This window comes from Zalophus californianus, chromosome 9, assembly GCF_009762305.2.
Source record: "Zalophus californianus isolate mZalCal1 chromosome 9, mZalCal1.pri.v2, whole genome shotgun sequence".
Taxonomy (NCBI): domain Eukaryota; kingdom Metazoa; phylum Chordata; class Mammalia; order Carnivora; family Otariidae; genus Zalophus; species Zalophus californianus.
The window spans coordinates 47266030-47288229 of NC_045603.1; the positions used below are offsets into that span (position 1 = coordinate 47266030).

The 22200-nt window shown below is 37.0% G+C and overlaps 1 protein-coding gene across 4 annotated transcripts in view; it reads right to left on the reverse strand.

The window, feature by feature from the left end:
- Positions 1–19543: 19543 nt before the first annotated feature.
- Positions 19544–22200, reverse strand: part of CPSF6 (cleavage and polyadenylation specific factor 6) — a 32578-nt gene continuing 29921 nt past the window's right edge. For all 4 annotated transcript variants that reach the window (XM_027595630.1, XM_027595629.1, XM_027595628.1 and 1 more), the window contains one exon: positions 19544–21940. The gene's annotated coding sequence lies outside the window, so the exon portion shown is untranslated. The remainder of the gene's footprint in view (positions 21941–22200) is intronic.

Below are 22200 nucleotides of genomic sequence, written 5' to 3' on the forward strand. Positions count from 1 at the left end.
AATGTCTATTGAGGTCCCTTGCACATGCTTTAATCGGGTTAATTGCTCTTTTGTTGTTAGAATTATTTATTCTGGATATTAACCCTTTATCACATATATGATTTGCAATTGTCTCCTATTCTGTAGGTTGCCCTTTTACTCTATTGTTTTCTTTAATGTGCCGAAGTTTTTAGGTTCGATGTCCCATTAATATATTTTTGCTTTTGTTGGCTGTGCTTTCTGTGTCATATCCAAGAAACCATTCCAAATCCAATGCCATCAAATTTTCTCCTATGTTTTCATCTAGGAATTTTATAGTTTTAGGCCTTAACTTTAGGCCTTTAATCCATTTTGAGTTAAATTTTGTATATGGGGTAAGGTAAGGGTCCAAATTCATTCTTTTGCATGTAGATATTCAGCTTTCCCAATACCATTTGTTGAATAGACTGTCCTTTCCTCATTGTGGTCTAGGCACCCTGTCAAAAATCATTTGACCATATATGTGAGGGTTTATTTCTGAACTCTCTATTCTGTTTCATTGGTCTATTTGTCTGTACTAACACTTTTTTTGTTCCCAAATTGTTCCCAGTTTGGCCAGGTGAGCACCCATTCTTACTGGCTTCTAGGTCATTTCGATATGTTTCCATTTCCTGAGAACTTCCTTGCTTTCTGGCACAAGATGTTCTGTCATTATTTTTTTTTTTTTGAGAGAGAGAGAGTGTGTGTGTATGCATGCAAGTAGGGGTGGGGAGGAGCAGAGGGAGAGAGAGAGAGAGAATCTTAAACAGGTTCCACACTCAGCTCCGAGCCCTACGTGGGACTCAATCTCACGACCCTGAGATCATGACCTGAACTGAAACCAGTCGGCCACTTAACCAACTGAGCTATCCAGGCACCCCTACTCTGTTACTATTCACTTTGCCTGTGACAGCCTCAAAATCAGCCATTTCTCTAAGCAGCCCTAATTCCTTTTAGTGGATATAACATTTAGAAGTCAAGATCTAGATACTAGATATCCTCGTTAATATTAAAGTGTCACTGTTCCCAGGCCCTCTGAGTGGATAGATATAGGAAATATAATTACATAAAACTCCAATAAAAAAAAACCACAGGGTTCATTCTATTTTTCATCCTTTCTATATTTTTAACTCCTTTCTCAGAAAGTGAGAAACCTGTCTTCTATCTCCCTTTTCCCGTCTACTCAGTTCCCTCATACGTAACCAATGTCCCATCTCCATTGCTACCCTCTTATACACATGACTCTCTCCTCTCCCTGCTTGGGTTCTACCACTCTACACCAGGCCACACTCCTGGACGCCCTCCTCATACCTGCATAGCCTCTGACTCCCCATGTTGGGTTACTTCCATACATGGACGCCCTCCTAACCGTACAGGCTGTGGCAACCCACAACAGGCATTCTTCACCTTACTCAGGATCTGACTCTCCATGCCAAGGTGCAGCCCATCATGAAACTTTTCCTCATTTACTTGGACTGTAATACTCTAAAGTGCCATTCCACAATGTGGGCACTGTGGACTCTAACCTCATCTGACTACCTCCCTGCACCACACACACACACACCCCACCCAGGCTACTCCTTCCATATAGACACCCTGCTAATGCCATTGGGCTCCAACAGTCTATGTAAGGCTGCCCCCATGTGGGCAGCCTCATCACCCTGCTTGGCTCTACACCACACACTAGCCAGCTACCATGGACTCCCTCTTCACCCAGCTCAGGTGAGACCAGGACACCCTTTTCTATTCTCTGGACGGTTTAATGTACTTGGTGTTATTTCGTCCTTAAATGTTTGAAAGAATTCATCTGGTGGTTTCTTTGTGGGAATTACGAAATTCAGTTTCTCTTTTTCTTAAAAGATTTTATTTATTTATTTGAGAGACAGCGCAAGGCGGGGAGGAGCAGAGGGAGAGGGACAAACAGACTCTGCACTAAGCCTGGAGCCCAATGGGGGGCTCGATCTCACAACCCCATGATAATGACCTGAGCTGAAATCAAAAGTCAGACCTTTAATCGACTGAGCCACACAGGTGCCCCTCAATTTCTTTAACAGACAAAGGACTACTCACTTTTCTCATTTCAGTTTTGGTAAGTTGGTTTTTGCCTGGCGGAACTTGAACTAATTTTCCCCTTTTCATTCCTGATGCTGATTAGTTTTACCTTCTCTTTCTCAATCTATCAGTCTCATTAGGGGCTTAGCTTTTTAATTACCTTTTCAAAGTACCAATTGTTGACTACGTTGATTCTCTGTTTAGTATTTACTAAGTTCTCCCCTTATCTCTATAATTGCCTTTTATTTCTTTTAAATTTCCTGTTGGTTTTGGTATCTTATCAAGGTAGCTTAGATTGGTGGCTAGCAAACTTCTGTAAATATTTTTGGTAAATACTTTAGGCTTTGTGAGCCATAGAGTGGCTCTCACTATGCTGTTAAGAGTACAAAAGCAGCCAGAAACATACATATATGAATGAGTGTAGGTCTGTTCCAATAAACCTTTATCTACAAAAACAGGCAGGGGGCAGGATTTGACCCAGTGGGCCATATATTGCTGGCTCCTGGCTTAGATCAGTCGATCTCTTATAGGTCTGTTTCCAATACGGGTCATTTCTCTTAAGTTTTGTCCATATCTTGTCTTCTAGTAGGTAAATCAGGTTATTTTTGATTGAGTGACAGAACTGCACTCGAAGGACTGTAGATAGTTTGGAACTCTGGATGATGTTAATCTTCCTCCAGGTAATTCACTTCTGCTTGTGCCAGGCAGGTAGACTCAACTTACGGTACCTTTAATCCAAACAGGGATTAAGAGAATTTTGAAGCTGTATGAGCTCTCTGGGGTGCCAAATGAAAACCTGATGTGTATACTTTTTCCTTGCAGCCCTCAACTCTAATTTGTGTCCCTTTAGCCCCATGCATGTTAAAGATCGTGTTTAGCTTCTAGACCTCTTGGCCTCTACTTTCAGAATTGAAATTTTAGAATATTTTTCAGAATCTCACATGCCTCTTACCTCCTTTTCCTAGATTTCAACCCTGCAATTCTTCATGTATGCGTGCTTTTGATGCTTTCAAACAGATACATAATTTCTCCAGCTTTCCCAGTTATTTTAGGTGAGAAAGTAGGCCTAGGCCATTCATTCTGCCATCAATGGAAACAGAACTCTCTTTGTACTAACCTAGTATACAGTGTGCCTTTTCAATGTAGAGATTTGAGTCATCACTTCAGAAAATTATTCTGATTTTCTATTTAGAACTTCAATTATGTTAGGCTTTTTTTTTTTTTGCCTGCCTTCCTATTTCCATAATTTTAAAATAGCAATAATTTTTAAACCTTTAAAAAAACCACTTATCTTACTGTGCTCCTTTTCAATTTTATTTTCATTTCTATGATGGTTTTTCTTTTTTCCTTTCCTCAATATGTCATTTCATATTTCATCTTCTGTTATCCGGCCATCTATATTTTTGTATTTGACACTGTTTTTTCCCACCATAGCAGTAACTGCTTCATTGTCTGCAACTTTTAATGCATGGCAAATGTTTGACTGGTTGACTCCTTTCATTTGCAGGATCTGGGGCAAGAATATAAACGGGAGCCCCTAACCATGTCTAAATTCAAAAGTTATTAAACTTTAAAACAATGAAATAAAATATATTCAGCCCTTCTACCTCGACAGATATACCTTCAAAACAACGAAAGATGTGTAAAGCTATGGTTTTTATATCACTGAAACTCAGTAAATATCAGACAACTAAATTTAATTATTACTGTACATGTCTAGGTATTCTCTTGAGGGACCAGCAATGCTTGCATACAGCATAAAAGAGGCACATTATTTCATAAGTTATATTACTTATCCCATGAATTTTATTTTTTGCCCTTATTTCAGCACAATCATTAATAATGTTATCCTATTTTCACATAATTTGCATTCCATTGACAGTAACAATCTTCAAGACTACAAATTTAAACATAATCTTATTCAAAGTACACCAAATTTGTACGGAGGTGTATACACTTCGGTACACTTTGAACATAAAGAGAAGAAATCCAATGCTTGGCACTTGGTGGGAAAATGCTTTGTTATGCAGGAATCTTTTGCATTTGTGCTAAGGAAGAACTTGACAATTAGTCTTTTCTGTGTCCCCAGAAAAGGGGACACTCAAATCCTCCTTGCTCTATGAAGCAATGTAAGTAGCAGCACAACCCACAAACCTGCATGGTATTTGGACACAGTTTTCTTTTGAAGACACTAGGCAGAGGATATGGAGAAACATTTCCCTAGGGTCTGAACGCGGTTATTCACAAGAGCAGAAGTTTTGAGTTCCTAATTGCACTGTGCTGGCACTGAGCATCGGAGTCAAAGTGACAGTGCTGCCTATGTGTTAATATATTTGTGTGCCTGTGATATGTGGGTCCCTCTAAAGTGTGGGACCCAGAACAGGGACTCCTTTTGTCTAGATCTATGGGTGGTACTGGAATTTGGTTATAATTCTCATCTTCTGCACAGTTTTTTCTGGTTACTTTTTTTTTTGTCTAATGCCAAGTTTTATTGCTCTACTCACATTTTTTTCTTTAGTATGTTTGTATCGGTGCAATGCCAAATACTTCACACCGTATACCCTTGCTGGCTCTTTCTTTTTTTTTTTTTAAAGATTTTATTTATTTATTCATGAGAGACAGAGAGAGAGAGGCAGAGGGAGAAGCAGGCTCCCGAGAAACAGGGAGCCCGATGTGGGGCTCGATCCCAGGACCCTGGGATCATGACCTGAGCCGAAGGCAGACGCTTAACCATCTGAGCCACCCAGGCGCCCTTGCTGGCTCTTTCTAAAAGGTGCTATCTATCCCTCCCCCCCACCACTCCAATAGTCTCCATTCACACTTGTTTTCAATACCACTTACATCTTTTGTCATTTGTGGATTTTGATCTATAATCCAGTTTTACAGGTCAAACTGTGTCTGTCCCCTTCTGCGACGCCCCCCTCAAAAAGATATGTTGAGATCCTAACTCCAAGTAGCTCAGAATGTGACCTTAGAAATAGGGTTAGTGCAGATGGAATTACTTAACACTGAGTTATACTAGAGTAGGGTGGGCCCCTAATCCAACATGACTGGTGTCCTTACAAACAGTCATGAAAAGTCAGAGACACACAGGAAGAATGTCATAACGAAGCAGAGACTGGAGTTATGCAAATGTAAGCCAAGGAACGTCAAAGATTGCCAGCAAATGACCAGAAACTAGGAAAAGGACTGCCCTACAGTTTTCAGAGGGAGCATGACCTTACTAACACCTTGATTCTGAACTTCTAGTCCCCAGAACTGTGAATCAATAAATTTGTTGTAGTGCTTGTACGCTCTTACGGCAGTGCTAGGAAAATAATACGCAGGCTGTCCTACTGCCTGCTTGTTGCTTGGTCGGTGTCTAGAAGGGGGAAGGAACTTTGGATCTAAGCTGTCACAAATTTCACTGCCCACCATTCTCCACATTTACAAAAGAACTCTGTCCCTAGAATTTCCTACATGATTACCCCAAAAGGAATGGGTTCCTGTTCTGTATACTAACCTACAAAGGATCCTGAATAAATATATACAAGCAGTATTTTCATACATGGAGGCAAATGAACTTCTCCATAGTATAAGTGTGACTACAATATGGAAGGCTTTTGAGTTACTGTGAGCTTGTGTCCTTGCTAAGAGCTTGCATTATTGGGAACAAAGGCTATTAGTAGCTGCACAATAAGTTCTGGTAAAAGTCCATCATGCCCTCCCTCCAAGTCCCAAATGAGACACAGGCTTACTATGTGAGAGAAATGGGAAGCTCCATTGTTAGGACTATGGAAGGCTCAATGAAGTCACAACTCTAGAACTTTAGATATTTCTGCTATTCCCTGACCAGTAGTAGCTCATTGGAAAATACCTATTTTGCAAAATTGTGTACTTCTTGGGGGCTTCAAGTTTACACAAGGCAACAAGTGCAAGAGGGCTTTTCAATCAAGTGCAGAGGGCTTGGCCACTCTGAATAAATCATCATGACACTTGATCTGTGCAAAAGTCCAAACACCTATCGATTAATAACATCCCTACCCAACTACTTTCCCATTTATTTGCTCTTCACAGTATTCTTTTAAAGACTATCTCCTTAAAAAAACAAAAAATTTAAAAAAAAATAGACTATCTCCTTTCTATCCTCTCATTCCCTTCCAAATCCACTCCTGAATTCATCTTTTTACGCTCACCACCCCACTAAAGCATACCATTCAAAGACACCAGTGAATTCTGCATTGTCAAATCAAATGGTCGATTTAGTCTTCATCTTATTGAACCCCTCAGTAGCATGTAACACACTCCACACCCTCTGTTGTGAAACTTGGCTTGAGACACCCTCCTGTTTGTTCCTTCCTTCCTCTGGCTCCTCCCTTCTCTCTCCCCTTTTTGGTTCTTTTACCTCACAGGCTGCCCCCTCTCAGTATTCATTGCCTTGTTCCATTTTCCCTATTTCTAGTCATAGAAGCACCCCAGAGTTCAGTCTGCTGACCTTTTCTATCATCACCCTCTTGATGATCTCACCTGGCCCCACTGCTTTATCTTTTTTTCATTTTTAAAAAATCAATTAATTAACATATAATGTATTATTTGTTTCAGGGGTACAGGTTTATGATTCATCAGTCCTATATAATATCCAGCGCTCATTACATCATGTGCCCTCGTTACCCCATCCCCCATCCCCCACCCCCTCCCCTCCAGCAACCTTCAGTTTATTTCCTAAGATTAAGACTCTCCTATGGTTTGTCTCCCTCTCTGGTTTCATTTTTTCCTCCCTTCCCCTATGATCCTCTGCCTCGTTTCTTAAATTCCACATATCAGTGAGATCATATGATAGTTGTCTTTCTCTGATTGACTTATTTTGCTTAGCATAATACCCTCTAGTTCCAGCCATGTCATTGCAGATGGCAAGATTTCATTTTCTGATGGCTGTGTAATATTCCATTGTATATATACACCACATCTTTATCCATTCATCTGTCGATGAACACCTGGGCTCTTTCCATAGTTTGGCTAATTTGGACATTGCTGCAGCCCCACTGCTTTAGTACTTCATTGTACAAATGTCCTATTTATCTACTGTCAGTGGACATCTGAGCTGTTCCCAGTTTTTTGCTATTAAAAATGTTGCTATAAATGTTCTTGTAAATGCCTCCTAGTGCAGAGATACAAGTTTTCCTAGTGTATATATGGACATTTACAAAGTAAGACTAAACTGGTTTCCAAAGTGGTTGTACCAATTTACACTCCTTCCAGCAGTATTTTTCATTGCATCACATCCTAGCCAATACTTAGAACCAATTAAACATTTTTTGCCTATCTTGTAGATATGAAATGGCACCTGTGATTTTAATATGCATTTCTTAGATTACTAATGAAATGAGAAATCATTTCGTATACTTATGGAATATTCTGTGAAATGTCAGTTCATGTCTGTTGCCCATTTTTCTGTTGGGTTTTTGTCATTCTCATAGATCTGGTGTTTTATATTCTTGATCCTAGTCCTTCCAGATTGCAGCTTCTCTTTGCAGTCTTTGTGGTATCTTCTAATGAGCGTAAGTTCTTAATGTATTCACACTTATCTTTCCCTTTGATTTGTACTTTGCCTTAAGAAATTCTAATCCACAGTCATAAAATTATTTTCTAGATTTTATGTTTTCCTGTATTTTCTAACTTTGCCTCTCACATTCAGTCCACATTTAATCCACCTAGAACTGGTGGTTATGTATAGCATTAGGTAAAAATCCTAGTTTTTCTCAGTATAGTCCACAGTAATTTCCATTCTAGCATAAATCTAGCTTTCATATATGTGGTTTTGGTCTCTCTATATTGTTACATAGTCTGTTTATCTATTCTTGCACTAAGACTTATTACACTGCACTATCTTATTGCAAGTTTTGACTGACGGGCGTCTTCCCCCATCTTGTTCTTATTTATCATTTGCCTTTAACTTCCACACAAAGTTGAGAAAAAAATTATCAAGCTCAATAACAAAAAGAAACCTCTTGGAATTTTAATTGAATTTGTACTAATGCTAGATCAGTTTGGGGGAACTGTCATATTTATACTTTTTATTCATGAACATGGTATGTCCATTAATTTGGATCTACATTAATGTCTTCCAATAAAGGTTTAAAACTCTCCAAAGAGGGTTTCCACATCTTTTATTAAATTTAATACTAGGTACTTTATATCTGATTTCTGTATTTTGTGTTCACAGAGCTTGCTAACCTATTAATTCTAGTAATTTAACTTCAGTCTTTCACATCATCTCCTATCACCTGTAAATAACGACCACCAAGACCCACGATTACATTCTCTAGGGTGGCTCCTCTGACTCCTGAGTAATTACTGCTTTGCTACTGAATCTTTCTAAATTTGTTTCCTCATCTGTAAAATGAGGTACTCCAATAATACTGTTTTGACACTTACTTGAAATAACACATGGGAAGTGGCCAGCATATATTAGTCTCATCAACTCTTTTCTTCCAGACAGCACATGGCTTTTTTTTTTTTATACTCAAGGTATTTTGCACATTGCAATAGTTTTGAGTATGCACTGAATAGAAATTATTCTATTTCCTGGCTCCCAAAAACAGAAAGAATATTCCTTGGCTTATAGCTCATTCCTGAATCCCATACTTAGCAGAGAGTAGGCACTCAAATGCTAAAAAAGATAGGCTTTCACCTAGGGTTAAAAACAAAAACAGTACTATATAACTAAATAAAGTTAAGCCCACTGCTACACCTACAATGAGAATTCTGTTCAGAACATTAGGATACTATATACACCTCTTCAAAGAAACGTTAACTATATTCTCTAATTAAAGTAACAGTCTCTGTAGAAGTACAAAATTTGCAGGTAAAAAAATCCCTTCCAATGACTGTGTGCATTGAGCAAATTCAGAAATATTTTCAGTATAAGCATGGAAATAAAAAAGATTTTAACTGAATAACTGGTTTTATTAACTGGTTCCATCAGAAAAATCTGTATTATTCTTATTACCTTATTCTGGTTTGACTATACTGCGCTGACTTACCAGAGATATTGGATTATAAAAGACTCTTTCAGATCTTTCTTGGATATTGGAACTTGGCTTCGATATCTTTCAGTTCTTGTGTCTGCCTTTTATTGGTTGTATTAGTTTGGGCCTGAATGCATACACTGAACTCAATTATAAAATGGAATTACTAAATCATGACTTACCCTTTTCTTACATAAAGCCATCACTAGATGGCAGCATACTAGCTTAAATTTTTTTAAGTGTTTAAAATATTTTAAACACTTAAAATATTTAAACTATTTAAGTCACTGTAAAAATCACAAGATATTCAAAAATAAGATGCCAGTTTTTACCTCCAAAATGGATATATGTATTTTAAAAGCAACCATTATTGAAAAGTTTGTGGAGAAATGTTATTTTTCACATACAGCTGGGGAGAAGGTAAAGCAGAGGGCAACACCATGTGTCAAAAAACCTCAAAGGTTCATATTCATTGAATCAAACACTCTAAGAAACTACTTTTTGGAAAACAGACATATATTTACATTTATTTACAAGGATATTCACTGCTGTATCCTTCATACTAGTAAAAAATCGAGTAAAATAACCTGAATACCCAATGACAAGAACTGATTAAAACTGTAAGTTGAAATACCAGTTAGCCATTAAAAGTTTAAAACCCCAATATGTTGATAATTACTGTACATAAGTCACTTGGGCATCTTGTCCAAAAGCAAATTCTGGTTCCCTAAGTCTGGGATGGAGCCCCTGATTCAGCATTTGTTAACAAGTTCCCCACTCACATCATGCTCACATTGGTAGGCTATAGACCATGTTTTTAGTAGTAAGCTTTTAGACCATTTAATTAGAAAATGTTGATACTTTGTTAGCACTCAAATGGCCCCCATATAACCTACCTATACATTTTCTCTATAACTTATTCATATAACACACGTCCAAAATCAACTTTATTTTTTTAAATAATCTCTACACCCAACATAGTGCTCGAACTTGTGACCCCAAGATTAAGAGTCACATGTTCTTCTGAGCAAGCCAGTCAGGCACCCAAGAACTTCTGCTCTTACTAATTATGTTTACTATTCAGTTGTGTTTGCTCTTAAACAATGTCAATAGTGCTTTTTTCCTGTGATTTCATGAGTATTATATAAAGATTTTATTTATTTGACAGAGAGACACAGCAAGAGAGAGCACAAGCAGGGGGAGTGGGAGAGAGAGAAGCGCAGGGAGCCCGATATGGGGCTCGATCCCCGGATCCTGGGACCATGATGTGAGCCAAAGGCAGATGCTTAACAACTGAACCACCCAGGCGCCCCCATGACTAATTATATAAACCAATGAAATGAGTGTAAATAGAATTGGCTCAATGAAAACTAAGCTTAATATTTTGGAGACTCAATAAAGAGTCACTTTAAAAATCAGTTGACAATGACACACCACTTCATACCCATTAAGATGGCTACCATCAGAAAAATGAAGAATAAGTGTTGGTCAGGATGTTGAGAAACTGAAATTCTTATGCACTGCTAGTGGGCATATAAAATGAGGCACCTGCTGTGGAAAAGTTTTGGGGTTCCTCAAAAATTTAAACAATCACCACATAAGATCCAGCAATTCCACTGCTATGTATATACCCAAAAGAATTGCAAGCAGGGACACATACTTGTACACCAATGTTCACAGCAGCATTATTGACCATAGCCAAAAGGTGGAAAAACCCTAATGCCCATCAACAGATGAATGGATGAAAGATGGTATATACATACAATGGATGAGTCACCCATTAAAAGGAAATTCTGATACATGTTACACCATGGATGAACCTTGAAAATATGCTAAGTGAAATATACCAGTAACACAGGACCACATAGTATAGGACTCCACTTATATGAGGTACCTAGAATAGGCAAATTCATAGACAGAAAGTACAGTAGAGGTTGTCAGGGACTGGGGGTGAAGTAGGAATGGGGAGTTATTGTTTAATGGGTACAGTGTTCACTTGGGATGATTCAACAGTTCTGGAAAAGGATAGTGGTGATGGCTGCACACTGCGAATGTATTTACTGTCACTGAAATATACATTTAAAAATGGTTAAAATGACATTTTAAATGTTTTACCATCTAAAAGATGCTGAATTAGCTCTTACAACTAGTATTACAGGTTTCCCTGCTAACCAAAAGTAGAGCTAAAATGGCATAAAGTGAAGGAATATAGAAAACTTTTTGAGCACTCCCAGGCCCAAACAATAACCTCAGGCTTTTCTAATATGCTAGGACACATTTTGCTAAGGGATATACAAAAGAAATCAAGACAAAGCACAGATGCTCACAGTTCAAAGCCATGGTGGTTTGATGCTGAGTGGTTTCCAGGGAAGGAGCTTGGTGGTGCCACTCAACTGCTCAGGGTACACAGCCTCTGTAACAGCTGGCTGTAAAAAAATGGCTTAACACTATTTTTACTTTTTGCCTTTTTCCATAAAAGCAAAAACCCTCTTCAGATTTCCTTTGGTTAGCAAAAACAAGGCACTAATGTCTTTCATAAAAGTGGCATAAATGCAAACTTTTGAAAACTATGGGATACCTGTGTAAGCTTAAGCTATCAAGATAATGTGGTAGAGCTACTAAAAGACATCATTCATTTATTGAACATCTATGTAGCATACACTGATGTAGGAACTTATGACTTAGAAAATAAACAGGATCCTTGCTTTTAATGGGCCTGTATATTCTAGTAGACAACAAACATACCATACATTGTGTTAGGTAACATATATTGCGTTAATAAGCACTTGGGAAAATAAAGCAGAGTAAGGGATTTAGCAGGTTCCATTCTTCAATAGAAAAGTGAAAATAAACCTTATTAAGATGACACTGTCATGCAGATATCCAAAGCATTCCAGGCAGGGGAAATGGCCCCTGCAAGCCTGAGAGGCATAAGTATGCCTGGCCTGTTCGAAAAAAACAAGGCCAGGGTGGCTGGAATGTAATCAGCGGGGAGGGCAAAGTGGTATTGGCAGATGTGGTGAGAGAGGTAACATTTAGAGGTCAGATCATGGAGAAACCTTTTAAAGACTTGAGCTTTCCTGATAGAAATGGGGAGCCACTGCAGGATTTTGATGAGATAAAATAAAAAACTGACAGTTGTGCTGGGAAGATTGTAGGGAGGCAAGAGCAGAAAATAGGGAGACCTATAGAAATTATTGCAGTAATTTATTTTTTTAAAAAAATTTTTTGAGAGCAGGGAGGAGGGGCAGAGGAAGTGGGAGAAGCAGGCTCCCTGCTGATCAAGGAGCCCAAACGGGGCTCAATCCCAGGACCATGACCTGAGCCAAAGGCAGATGCTCAACAAACTGTGCCACCCAGGCTCCCCTGTTGCAGTAATTTAACAGGCAAATGATGAAAGCTGTGGAAGTAGTTAAGTGGTCAGATTCTAGGTATTTTCTGATGATAGACCAAAAAAAAAAAAAAAAGATATTCTGATGTATTGGATGTGAGGTACTGAACGGTCAAGGGTGATTTCTAAGTTTGGATCTAAGCAATTGAAATGATGGTATTGGGTGTTAGCTATTGAGAAAGACTGTGGGCTTAGCAGACAGTGGGGAAGTGTGTGAGGATGAAAAGAGTTCAGCATGTTGTTTGATGTGCCTATTAGATATTTAAGGTGTCTAATAATTAGTTTGGGGAAAAGGTCTGAATTGGAAATATAAACTTAGAAACTGACAGCATATTAATGCCTAAAGCCAAGAGACAGGAAGAGCACCAAGGCATTCATTCAGGGAGGCTAAGGCTCCTCGTAATACCCCAAAATTAAAAATCTAGGGAAGAAAAAGAGCAAAGGAGACTAAGAAGGATGTAGGGAATAATAAAATGTAAATAAAAATCTTCATTTATAACTCCATACTTTATCTGCCTACTTACATTAGCTGGTAAGAGGGCATGTTCCATTCTCAGTAAACAGGATAACAACTGGTAGAAGGTAACTTTAGGTAGATTACTGCCCGGGTATCCTTGAGATGAGAGAAGTTGTGCCATTTGTCTCCATCCTCTGTTTATGTCCATTCATATATTCAGATCATTTAGAAAGTCAGGGACAACATAAAACAGATTGCTATAAGCTTTAGATAGGCAGTCTCCCAGGGTGCACAGATACACACAGCATGTTCACAAGTAATGTGGAATATGAAAGCTTAAGTTTACACTTTTTAAATTTTATTACGGCTATATTTACCTGTTTTTACCTTTTTTAAGATTTTATTTGAAAGCGAAAGTGCACGCACACATGCACAAGTGGGGGGAGGAGCAGAGGGAGAGGGAGAAGCAGACTCAAGACCCTGAGACCATGACCTGAGAGGTCAGGTGCTTAACCGACCGAGTTACCCAGGAGCCCCATAAATTTACATATTTGGGGTGAAATGGCTGCCAGCAATCCTGGAGTAACTTCTGAGTTGTATAAAAATAACTTGAACAGGCAAGTGTTTACAATGGATATACTATTAACTGAAAATCCAGCCATCACTAAATTCAGTAACAATTAGCTCTAGGCTTAACATTTCTGCAAATCATTTTCTAATATATTGAGCATGTTCTTGGGATAGGTTAGATGCTTAGGAAAAATTTTTGCTTGTATTTTCATTTAAGGTGATTCCCCATCCAACCCACCCCCTACCCGGGGAAATCTAGAGGCAATAATGTAAAATGATTTAGGCACTTTGGGGGATTAAAAAAACTAAAGTGATACACAGTGATATGTATCCTAGTTTCTATACTGTACTGGGGTAAAGCCCAACTTCTTAGTCAATGTCCAAATTTCCCACAATGTTAACATTTCCATAAATGTTATACTCATCTCTCATATCTAATAGGATAGCTATAATAATTATGGAGGTAGAACCCATGCAAGTATTCACATTTTTAAAAAAGATTTTATTTATTTGATAGAGAGAGACACAGCGAGAGAGGGAACACAAGCAGGGGGAGTGGGAGCAGGGAGCCCAATGCGGGGCTCGATCCCAGGACCCTGGGATCATGACCTGAGCCGAAGGTAGATGCTCAACGACTAAGCCACCCAGGCATCCCCAGATATTCACATATTAAAAAAAAGAATACCACTAAGTTGCTAAGGGCTAACAGAAGTATCCAGCACAGTATCTTGCAGAGTAGGCATGCTCAGTGTTTGTGGAAGTGTAACACTTTAGAGTAATATATTCCTAAATGCTTACAGTCCAGGTATCAATAGAGCGTAGTTAGCACTTACAACAGGGGTGGGGTGGGGTGGGAGGGTCTTAATTTGATGACATTCAGCAAGTAACTGAAAAAAGCAGATCTGGAATCTTAAACACATTCTAACTTGGACTCACCATTCTGCTAGTAGTCCTCTAACTCTTCAGAGCCTGTTGGCTCACTTGATAAAGGGGAATACTTTCTTTTGGGTGATTTAAGAAACAGAGAAAATAGGTACAACAATTTAAAAAAATGCTGATGGCACCCCTCCCACACCATCAAAACCACCAGCCATCTAGAGGGCATGGGTGACTATATTCTGTAGGTGGGTTTTAAACAGAAAAATGTTAACAATTATTAATGCCTTCCCCATCCGGGAGCTTGGTCTACCTACCTACCTTCTGGGTGACTGAATGTGTCACCACTTATTAAAGTGGACTGCCATCACAAAAATGGACCCTACTCTCAGCTAGACTAACCAAGTCCCAACAAACCTATCAACATCAGTTCATTCTCCCAAACTTAAACCACAATGCCCTCAACTGTTTCAAAGTCACTAGATATGACTTAAAACTTAAAACTACCACCTACCTTCAGCCCACAAACCTCCATGTATTTTTGTCTATCTACATTTTCCCTTCTGAGGAAGGAGTGTTTCTCTTCTAATCCAAAGCTACTTCCTCTCTGGGCACCTGGCTGGCTCATTCAATAGAGCATGCAACTCCTGATGACCAGGTCATGAGTGCAAGCCCCATGTTGGGCACAGAGCGGACTTTAAAACAAAACAAAAAACCAAGTCTCCAAAGCTCTTTCTTCTCATACTACTGATATATGAGCATTGTTTCCCAAACAAAAAACCTGGAAGTTGCACCAGACTCCTCACCTCCCCCACCTCCCCATGTTTTGATGGTTTCTTCTCTATTTTAACTGTTACTACAAAGTTATGACTTTAACCCACATCTTCAAAACTCTAAGACCATTTAACTAATTACTACTTGCTATTTCTTGGATCTCAAAGGCACAAAATTCATACTATCTCCATGTTTTTTTTCCTAAAATTTCCTGACTCAGGCAATGATACATCATTACATAAGCTCTAAAAGCCAGCCTTTCTCACCTCATATCCAAACATCCAGTATTTCCAATTTAGCTTCCCAAGTCTTTCACTAAACGAACTTTTCTCCACGTCTATTATCCTATCTCCCTATAGTCAAAGATTCCTTTAAGTTTCACTGGTTTACTCTATTCTTTTCCTGACTTAAACTTACAGCCAAAAAGATTCTTGAAATGCTAGCAATCGACACTTTACACACTTCGATGATTCCACATCATTCTTGGGGCAATCTTTAAAGTGATTTACAAGCCCTGTAGTCTTGGCTTTTGCCTTTTTCTTGAAACCCATACAGGCCAATATTTCTCACTTCCCACTTCAGCCGAACTGGCATTCTCTCAATTCCTATCAGTACACTCCCTCCTGACACAAAAGCCCTTTTATGCAAAGGTCTCTCACTAGCAGGTACCTCCTTTCCCTCTTCACCAAGTCTATTTGTTCTTCAGGTCTCAGTGTTATCATTAAGGAAGTAAACTCTATTTCCTAAAGTTTTCCTATAAAGCTGAATACAGATTTTTAAAGTTAAGATCATGTATATTTATCCTTTATTGGGCACGGACAACAGCAGCTGACACGAACTGATTTAACATAAAAATCCAACAGCTGTTAGTGAAATATAAATAGGAGACAAGATGGAAACAAGAAGCATTGGAAACCATTTCCAATAATATTTCCTGTTTCATGGTAATGGTTACTGGGTAGATTTTGTCTACCAGTCCTTTATTAAAAAAGGTCCATCTTTCACTAAATCACGCCTTGACTGAATGCTATGGAGTCGTGTGTGGCATCTGGTTAAAAAAAAGTTTAATCTTTCTTAAAAGATTTTCTTTCTTTCAAATACTCTCTGCAAAAGTCTCAATTTAACTCAATGAAAGGTGGATCAATGAATGCAATCTTCTTCAAAATGTAAACATGTAACAGAGTAACAGGGAAACTAACAAAACCTGAACCACAATTTTAATGGGTCATGGAACGGGATCCTAGGAATAACTTATCTCATATGGTTATTACTGTTTATAGACTTGTTACCTTCACCATACTTTGAAGCCTACAGGTGAGAAATCTTGGGCCTGATTATAATAGCTGGCATACAAATCCTTACTGAAATCACAATTTGTTACCATTTTAAAAGTACTCTGTTGTTTCTAAGCTAGCAGGTGAAATATTTTTGCTGTGATCTAGAAATATTTTTACTTGATTCAAGTCTACTAAGGTTAATAATCCCCTAAAACTAAACAAATGTTTTCTGAACCTTAGGTTTGAGAATAAAACAGCCTAGAACTGTTTTAGGTTTCTAAAGCCTAATTTTAAGCTCGGTATCATCTGCTTTAAAGACCATCAACATTCAATGCAGAAAAAATAACCACTGGCGGGGCGCCTGGGTGGCTCAGCCGTTAAGCGTCTGCCTTCGGCTCAGGCCATGATCCCAGGGTCCTGGGATTGAGCCCTGCATCGGGCTCCCTGCTCCGCGGGAAGCCTGCTTCTCCCTCTGCCACTCCCCCTGCTTGTGTTCCCTCTCTCACTGTCTCTGTCAAATAAATAAATAAAAATCTTAAAAAAAAAGGAAAAAGAACAAATAGCCTCTGGCTAGGAGGCTGGCTTAAAGGCAGATACAGACAACAGTCCAATTTGTTATACTGTATATTGCCAATAGATATGATTTATTCATACCATACACAATGGTTAAATTATGAACCAAATAAAAAGACAAACTGTAAAGTATTATCAAAACTGTGTTTTATTTTCAATACAAGATAAATACCATGCTTGTTACTAGTGCAGTTTAGGGCCAACAATGGCCATATAGCAAACTGCTGAACAGTCACCTAAATGCTAAAGAAAGAAAAGACAAAGTAAACATTAAACACAAAATTGCAATTACAAACATTTTAATAAAATGGAATGAGCTTTTTAATAGAAGCTAATATGGAAGTCTAGTTCTCATGGACACCAAAAAGATGTCTTTTTGATCAAATATCACCTTACCTTCTGCACAGAAATCTTACTGTGAAGTCACCAGAGTCAATAGCTAAAATTTTAAGACTTTCTTTGGCCTTCTGGTATTAGACAAATTATTTACAAACCGTGATTTAGTTAATTCATGGATACTGGTAATATGATACAATTTTTTTGTTAAGGGCTTTCCATTAAAAATTGTAAAACAACTTTGTAAGGCTGTACAAGGCTGTAAACTACTTTGCTAATATACCATGGGATGAAGAGGAAGAGTAAGAATAGACCTTTTTTTAAGGCTAAAGTCATCAATGTTATAGATGCATTCCTTAGAATACATTATGATTTACCCCAAGGATCCTTTCCCATTAAATACCACCTGAGTACTACAATTTTCAAAGTAAAAAAATAAACATGAATTCACCATTGTATTTTAAAATAATTTAACTTACAGAATGCTGATAAGTGTTATGCAGTAACAGTGTGACAAAAAGAACACATCTTCAAAAAGAAATGTTTTTACTAAATGCAGGGTCTGTCCAATTATGAAATTAATGCAAAACATTTACACCCATGGCAGAAGTTTAGGATGCTCGCAGATGAAAAACTTTCTGTAGTATTTACTATCCGCTGATACCATTTTAGGATTTGTGTGACTTCAATTAAATTCTACCTAACATTTTAAGACTCCTACTACAATATGTTAATATATCAGGAAGTCTTTAAAACATTAAAATCTGTCTATACCTAACCAAGTGTTTGTATGTCCCATACAAAAACCACAGTAGCTGCATACTCAGAATGAATGCCAACAACCTGAAATTTTAAAGAAACATTGGTTAAAACAAACCTAAATCAATCTAAACTGGACACAATTGCCTGAATATTTGAAAAATTTGTATTGCTTCTTTCTAATGCCAAGAAAGAAGAGTATAAGAACTTCCTCCCAGAAGCCTAGACATTTTAACACATTTTCTTTTTCAACTTACAATGAAACTTTAATCCAGAATCTTTTGATTTCTCTAATCGAAAATCTCACATTACAAACACAAGGAATGCTATATGTAAGGCCACATCTTAAGAAATTTATAATTTTTGGTTGAATATTAAAAAATTAGTCTAAGGCTTCTAAGAGTCAAGTTGCTAAAAAAATGAAATAAATACTCCAGTGTTTAAACTGAAGGTTAATGTAAAAAAATAACACACACAGAGTAAGAACAGAAAAATAGAATGCTTTGCTACAAAAATCCCACTTAATATATTTTAGCACAAAAATGTCTAATATGTACAATGGATAAGCGTGCATTCAAGTACATACAACTGCAGGAAACATTTACAGACGGCTATGGGATGCAAATGAACTTAATGAATAAAATTTAAAAGGCAGTTATCTGTAAAACAGTAAGACTCAATACTGTATTCTCAGTAAAGAATCAGAACATAAACTTCCTCTTAAAATAACAGGCTGAAGCTTAAAACACAAAATTGGAGCCATCTTATAAAATACAGAAAATGCAATGATCATTCAGGTATGAACCAAAATGTTGAGAGCACTCCAACAGAAAGTCTCATAGTAGCATTTCATTGTATAAAACAGTATGTATTTAGGTTATTGGCACATTTAAATACATAAGGGAAAGAGAAAGTCTTTACCCTTCCAACAATTTTCCCCTTTCACTATAAAATGTTATACAACATTCATTAAAATCCCATGTTTATTTTAAGAACTGACCTTAAACTAGTAAAAAACAAAGCAATATTCTCCACAGGAGAATTAAATGAAAAATAATACCTTAAGCTACAATCCATAAGTTATCTGTGAACTCCAAATTGTAGTTAACTGCTTAAGAATATTCTAGGTAAAGGGGCCATTAAATGGGCTATAAACTATGATCAACAGCCACTGCAACTTACTCCAAATCTTGCTTATGAAAACTGACAAAATAAACACTTCCAAATTTACATTGGAATATCCTTTCCAAAACGTTATGTCCTTTAACTAAAAGCAGCACAATTGATTCAAAGTGTTGCTTCAGAAGCATTACCACTGAGGTGCTGCATCACTCATTCATAACTACTGGCTGAAAGGAATGTGACCGCATAGCACTAATAAATGACTATGGTTTCAAGTCAAACTCAAATTTGTTTTCATGTCCACTACAATTATTAGTAAAAAGAAATGAAAAGGTCTCTGAAACTCTCTTTCTCTGTGGGTTTTTTTTTTTTTTTTTTTGGTGTCTATGTAATGATTTATCTCTTTGGATTGTTTTTACATGTTAAAAAAAGTTTTTCAAATAACATTAGCTCATAAACAACAGAGGGATATGAAGAATAAAACAAGGCTTGCAATTTTCACCTTTACTGCTATACATTCGTGTGTTATCAGGTAGAAGACTGTAAGAATTAATGTCAAACCAAAAAGTTATTTCCTTCTGACAACACTTAAAAATAACGGACTAGCAGCAAACAATTCTAGTACACTCACATTGTCTGCAACAAAAGTTACGTAATGAAATCAGCCATGTAGGGAGAAGAGTGATATAGAATGAGCAATTAAAGGGTTCCACTGATAAAAAAGGAAAAGATAAATGATTTAATTAGTACAAAATTTCCAGTTTCATCTCAAGTTCAAGTGGTTAGATTTTTAGAATTCCATTTTAAAACGGTCAGAGAGTATCTTATTCTCATGGACATTTACTTACCTTTTAAGCTTACTATTAACTAATTTCCCTTGAAATATATTTATGTCCATACTTCTTCACATTAGGGCATTGTAATTAAAATATAAAAAAGCTAAGGAATGACAAAACACCTATACACAAAACAAGAAAACTGATTTTGATACAACTCTCAAAGAATGTTAAAAAGGCAACTGCATTTTCAACAAGAGAACACTTGAAAAATTTCTGAGAGCAAACAGTTCTTAAAAACACCAATGATCCCATGCACAAATACTCTAAATCACAAAATGTTTTAAAATAAAACTAGCAATAACATGAATAACTTGAAACAGCTAATTTTGTAAGAACTAGTGTGATAGCGGACAAAATGAAAGAACTGCAGTGCAAATCTCTGGAGGGCTTCTACAAGTTGCACATGACATAATATCCAGGGTACTTAAATACTTTTAAGCATTGCCCTAAAATTTGGGTATATTTTTAAAAAACCAATGTGTATTACCAGATTGCTCAAAAACAATCAGATCTTAAAAACAAATTAATTTGTTTAGGAATTCAACTCATATTTCTGAAATAGTGATTCCGAATGATCTTCCTATAAAAGTATCTAATCAAGTTGACACTCTGCCTATGCTAATTTTGAAATTAAGAACACATGCTAGCCAAGTGCTTTTAATGTGGGCCTATATGCAAGGCAGACTTGAAAAAATCTTTGATTAAGTAACTCTAGCATGAATTAAAAGGTTGCATGAATACACACAAGATTCCTTAAACTGTGGTGACAGGGTACACCTATAATCACCCATTACACATACAGGAGAATACAACTCAGTATTAGTAAGCATCACGCCCTTCCAAAATCTACAGTAACCAGAAAATAAAAACTAATGCTCTCCTTACTCACATTTGTCTGCTGCACGGCTGTATTTACACTGCCTATGGCTTCAAAAATAAACCATAAGCACTATTAATATAAAACAGCAAATAACTGCCGCATCAAATCAGAATTGTCAAAATATTTCTTCAATGCTAGCAGTTTACAATTAAGCGTTTCAGTACATCTGTGTTGTAATTAAGCTGCATTACTGTAGCAAATAACGTCTGGGTTTTTACTAAAATGTTAAAACCACAAAATTTTTTTTGACCCCTAACACATTGACTGGATTGCTATGTCTGTGAAATTTTACAAGTTTACATACCATTCAGCAAAATCACAAGCTAACTAGGTAAAAACAGCTAGAAAAGCAGAATATAGAAATATTAAATATCCATGTAATCACCTATTCTAATATCAAAATCAAGGGCAAGAGACACTTAATTAGTATGTTTAATTCACTGAACGCAAGATTAGATTGGTGCATATCCAAAAACGCTATTGCAATGCTTTTTTAAAGGACAGTATAAATGTCATAGTAACATTATCTTTAGATATTGCTGAACACAAGACTTTCCCTGAGGTGTAAACATCAAATAACTTGAACAGCTTTACACATCAGCCCCATTAAACAGTTTATTACAACACTACATCTATTGTAATCAAAGTGGTGCTGTTTACAGACATTATCATATGAACATTTTTAACAAGAACAAACTACTATAAAAACAAGCATTTACTTGACGTTTTTTTCCAATTGCTTGCACATTATAATGGCCAAATGTATATAACCAGTAATAAAGTTGCAAAAGCTATAACTTTTTAAATCACACAGGTTTCCTTCAAATAAAACAGTTAAGCAACATAAAAAATAAAAGTAGAGCTACTGGTTACCATTTATGCAGATTTGCTTTATTCAGATCTATTCCTGTTCATTTTATCCATGAATCCTTACAGGTTCAGTTCAATCACAAGAAGCAAACTGCTGGACAAGCGTCATTTTTCCCCCATGAAGACTGTTTTGTCTTGGAAGGTGTTCCTCTTCCTTCAGCTGTAATGTGTCAAAATTTGTGATGTAGATTTTGCTATTCCCCACAATACACAGAAAAACGCTGGCTTAACTATACATACACAAGTCGTGCATCTACTTCACTGTTACGTATTCTAACACAATAAGCATTAACTGAAACAGTAGCTGCCCTTATGGTGGAAAAATGTTCCCAATTTATGTGATGATTAAAACTGAAACATTCTGATTTTATTCTTCTTAGTTATTACTGCCTTATTAATTTAATGACTGGAACAGAAATG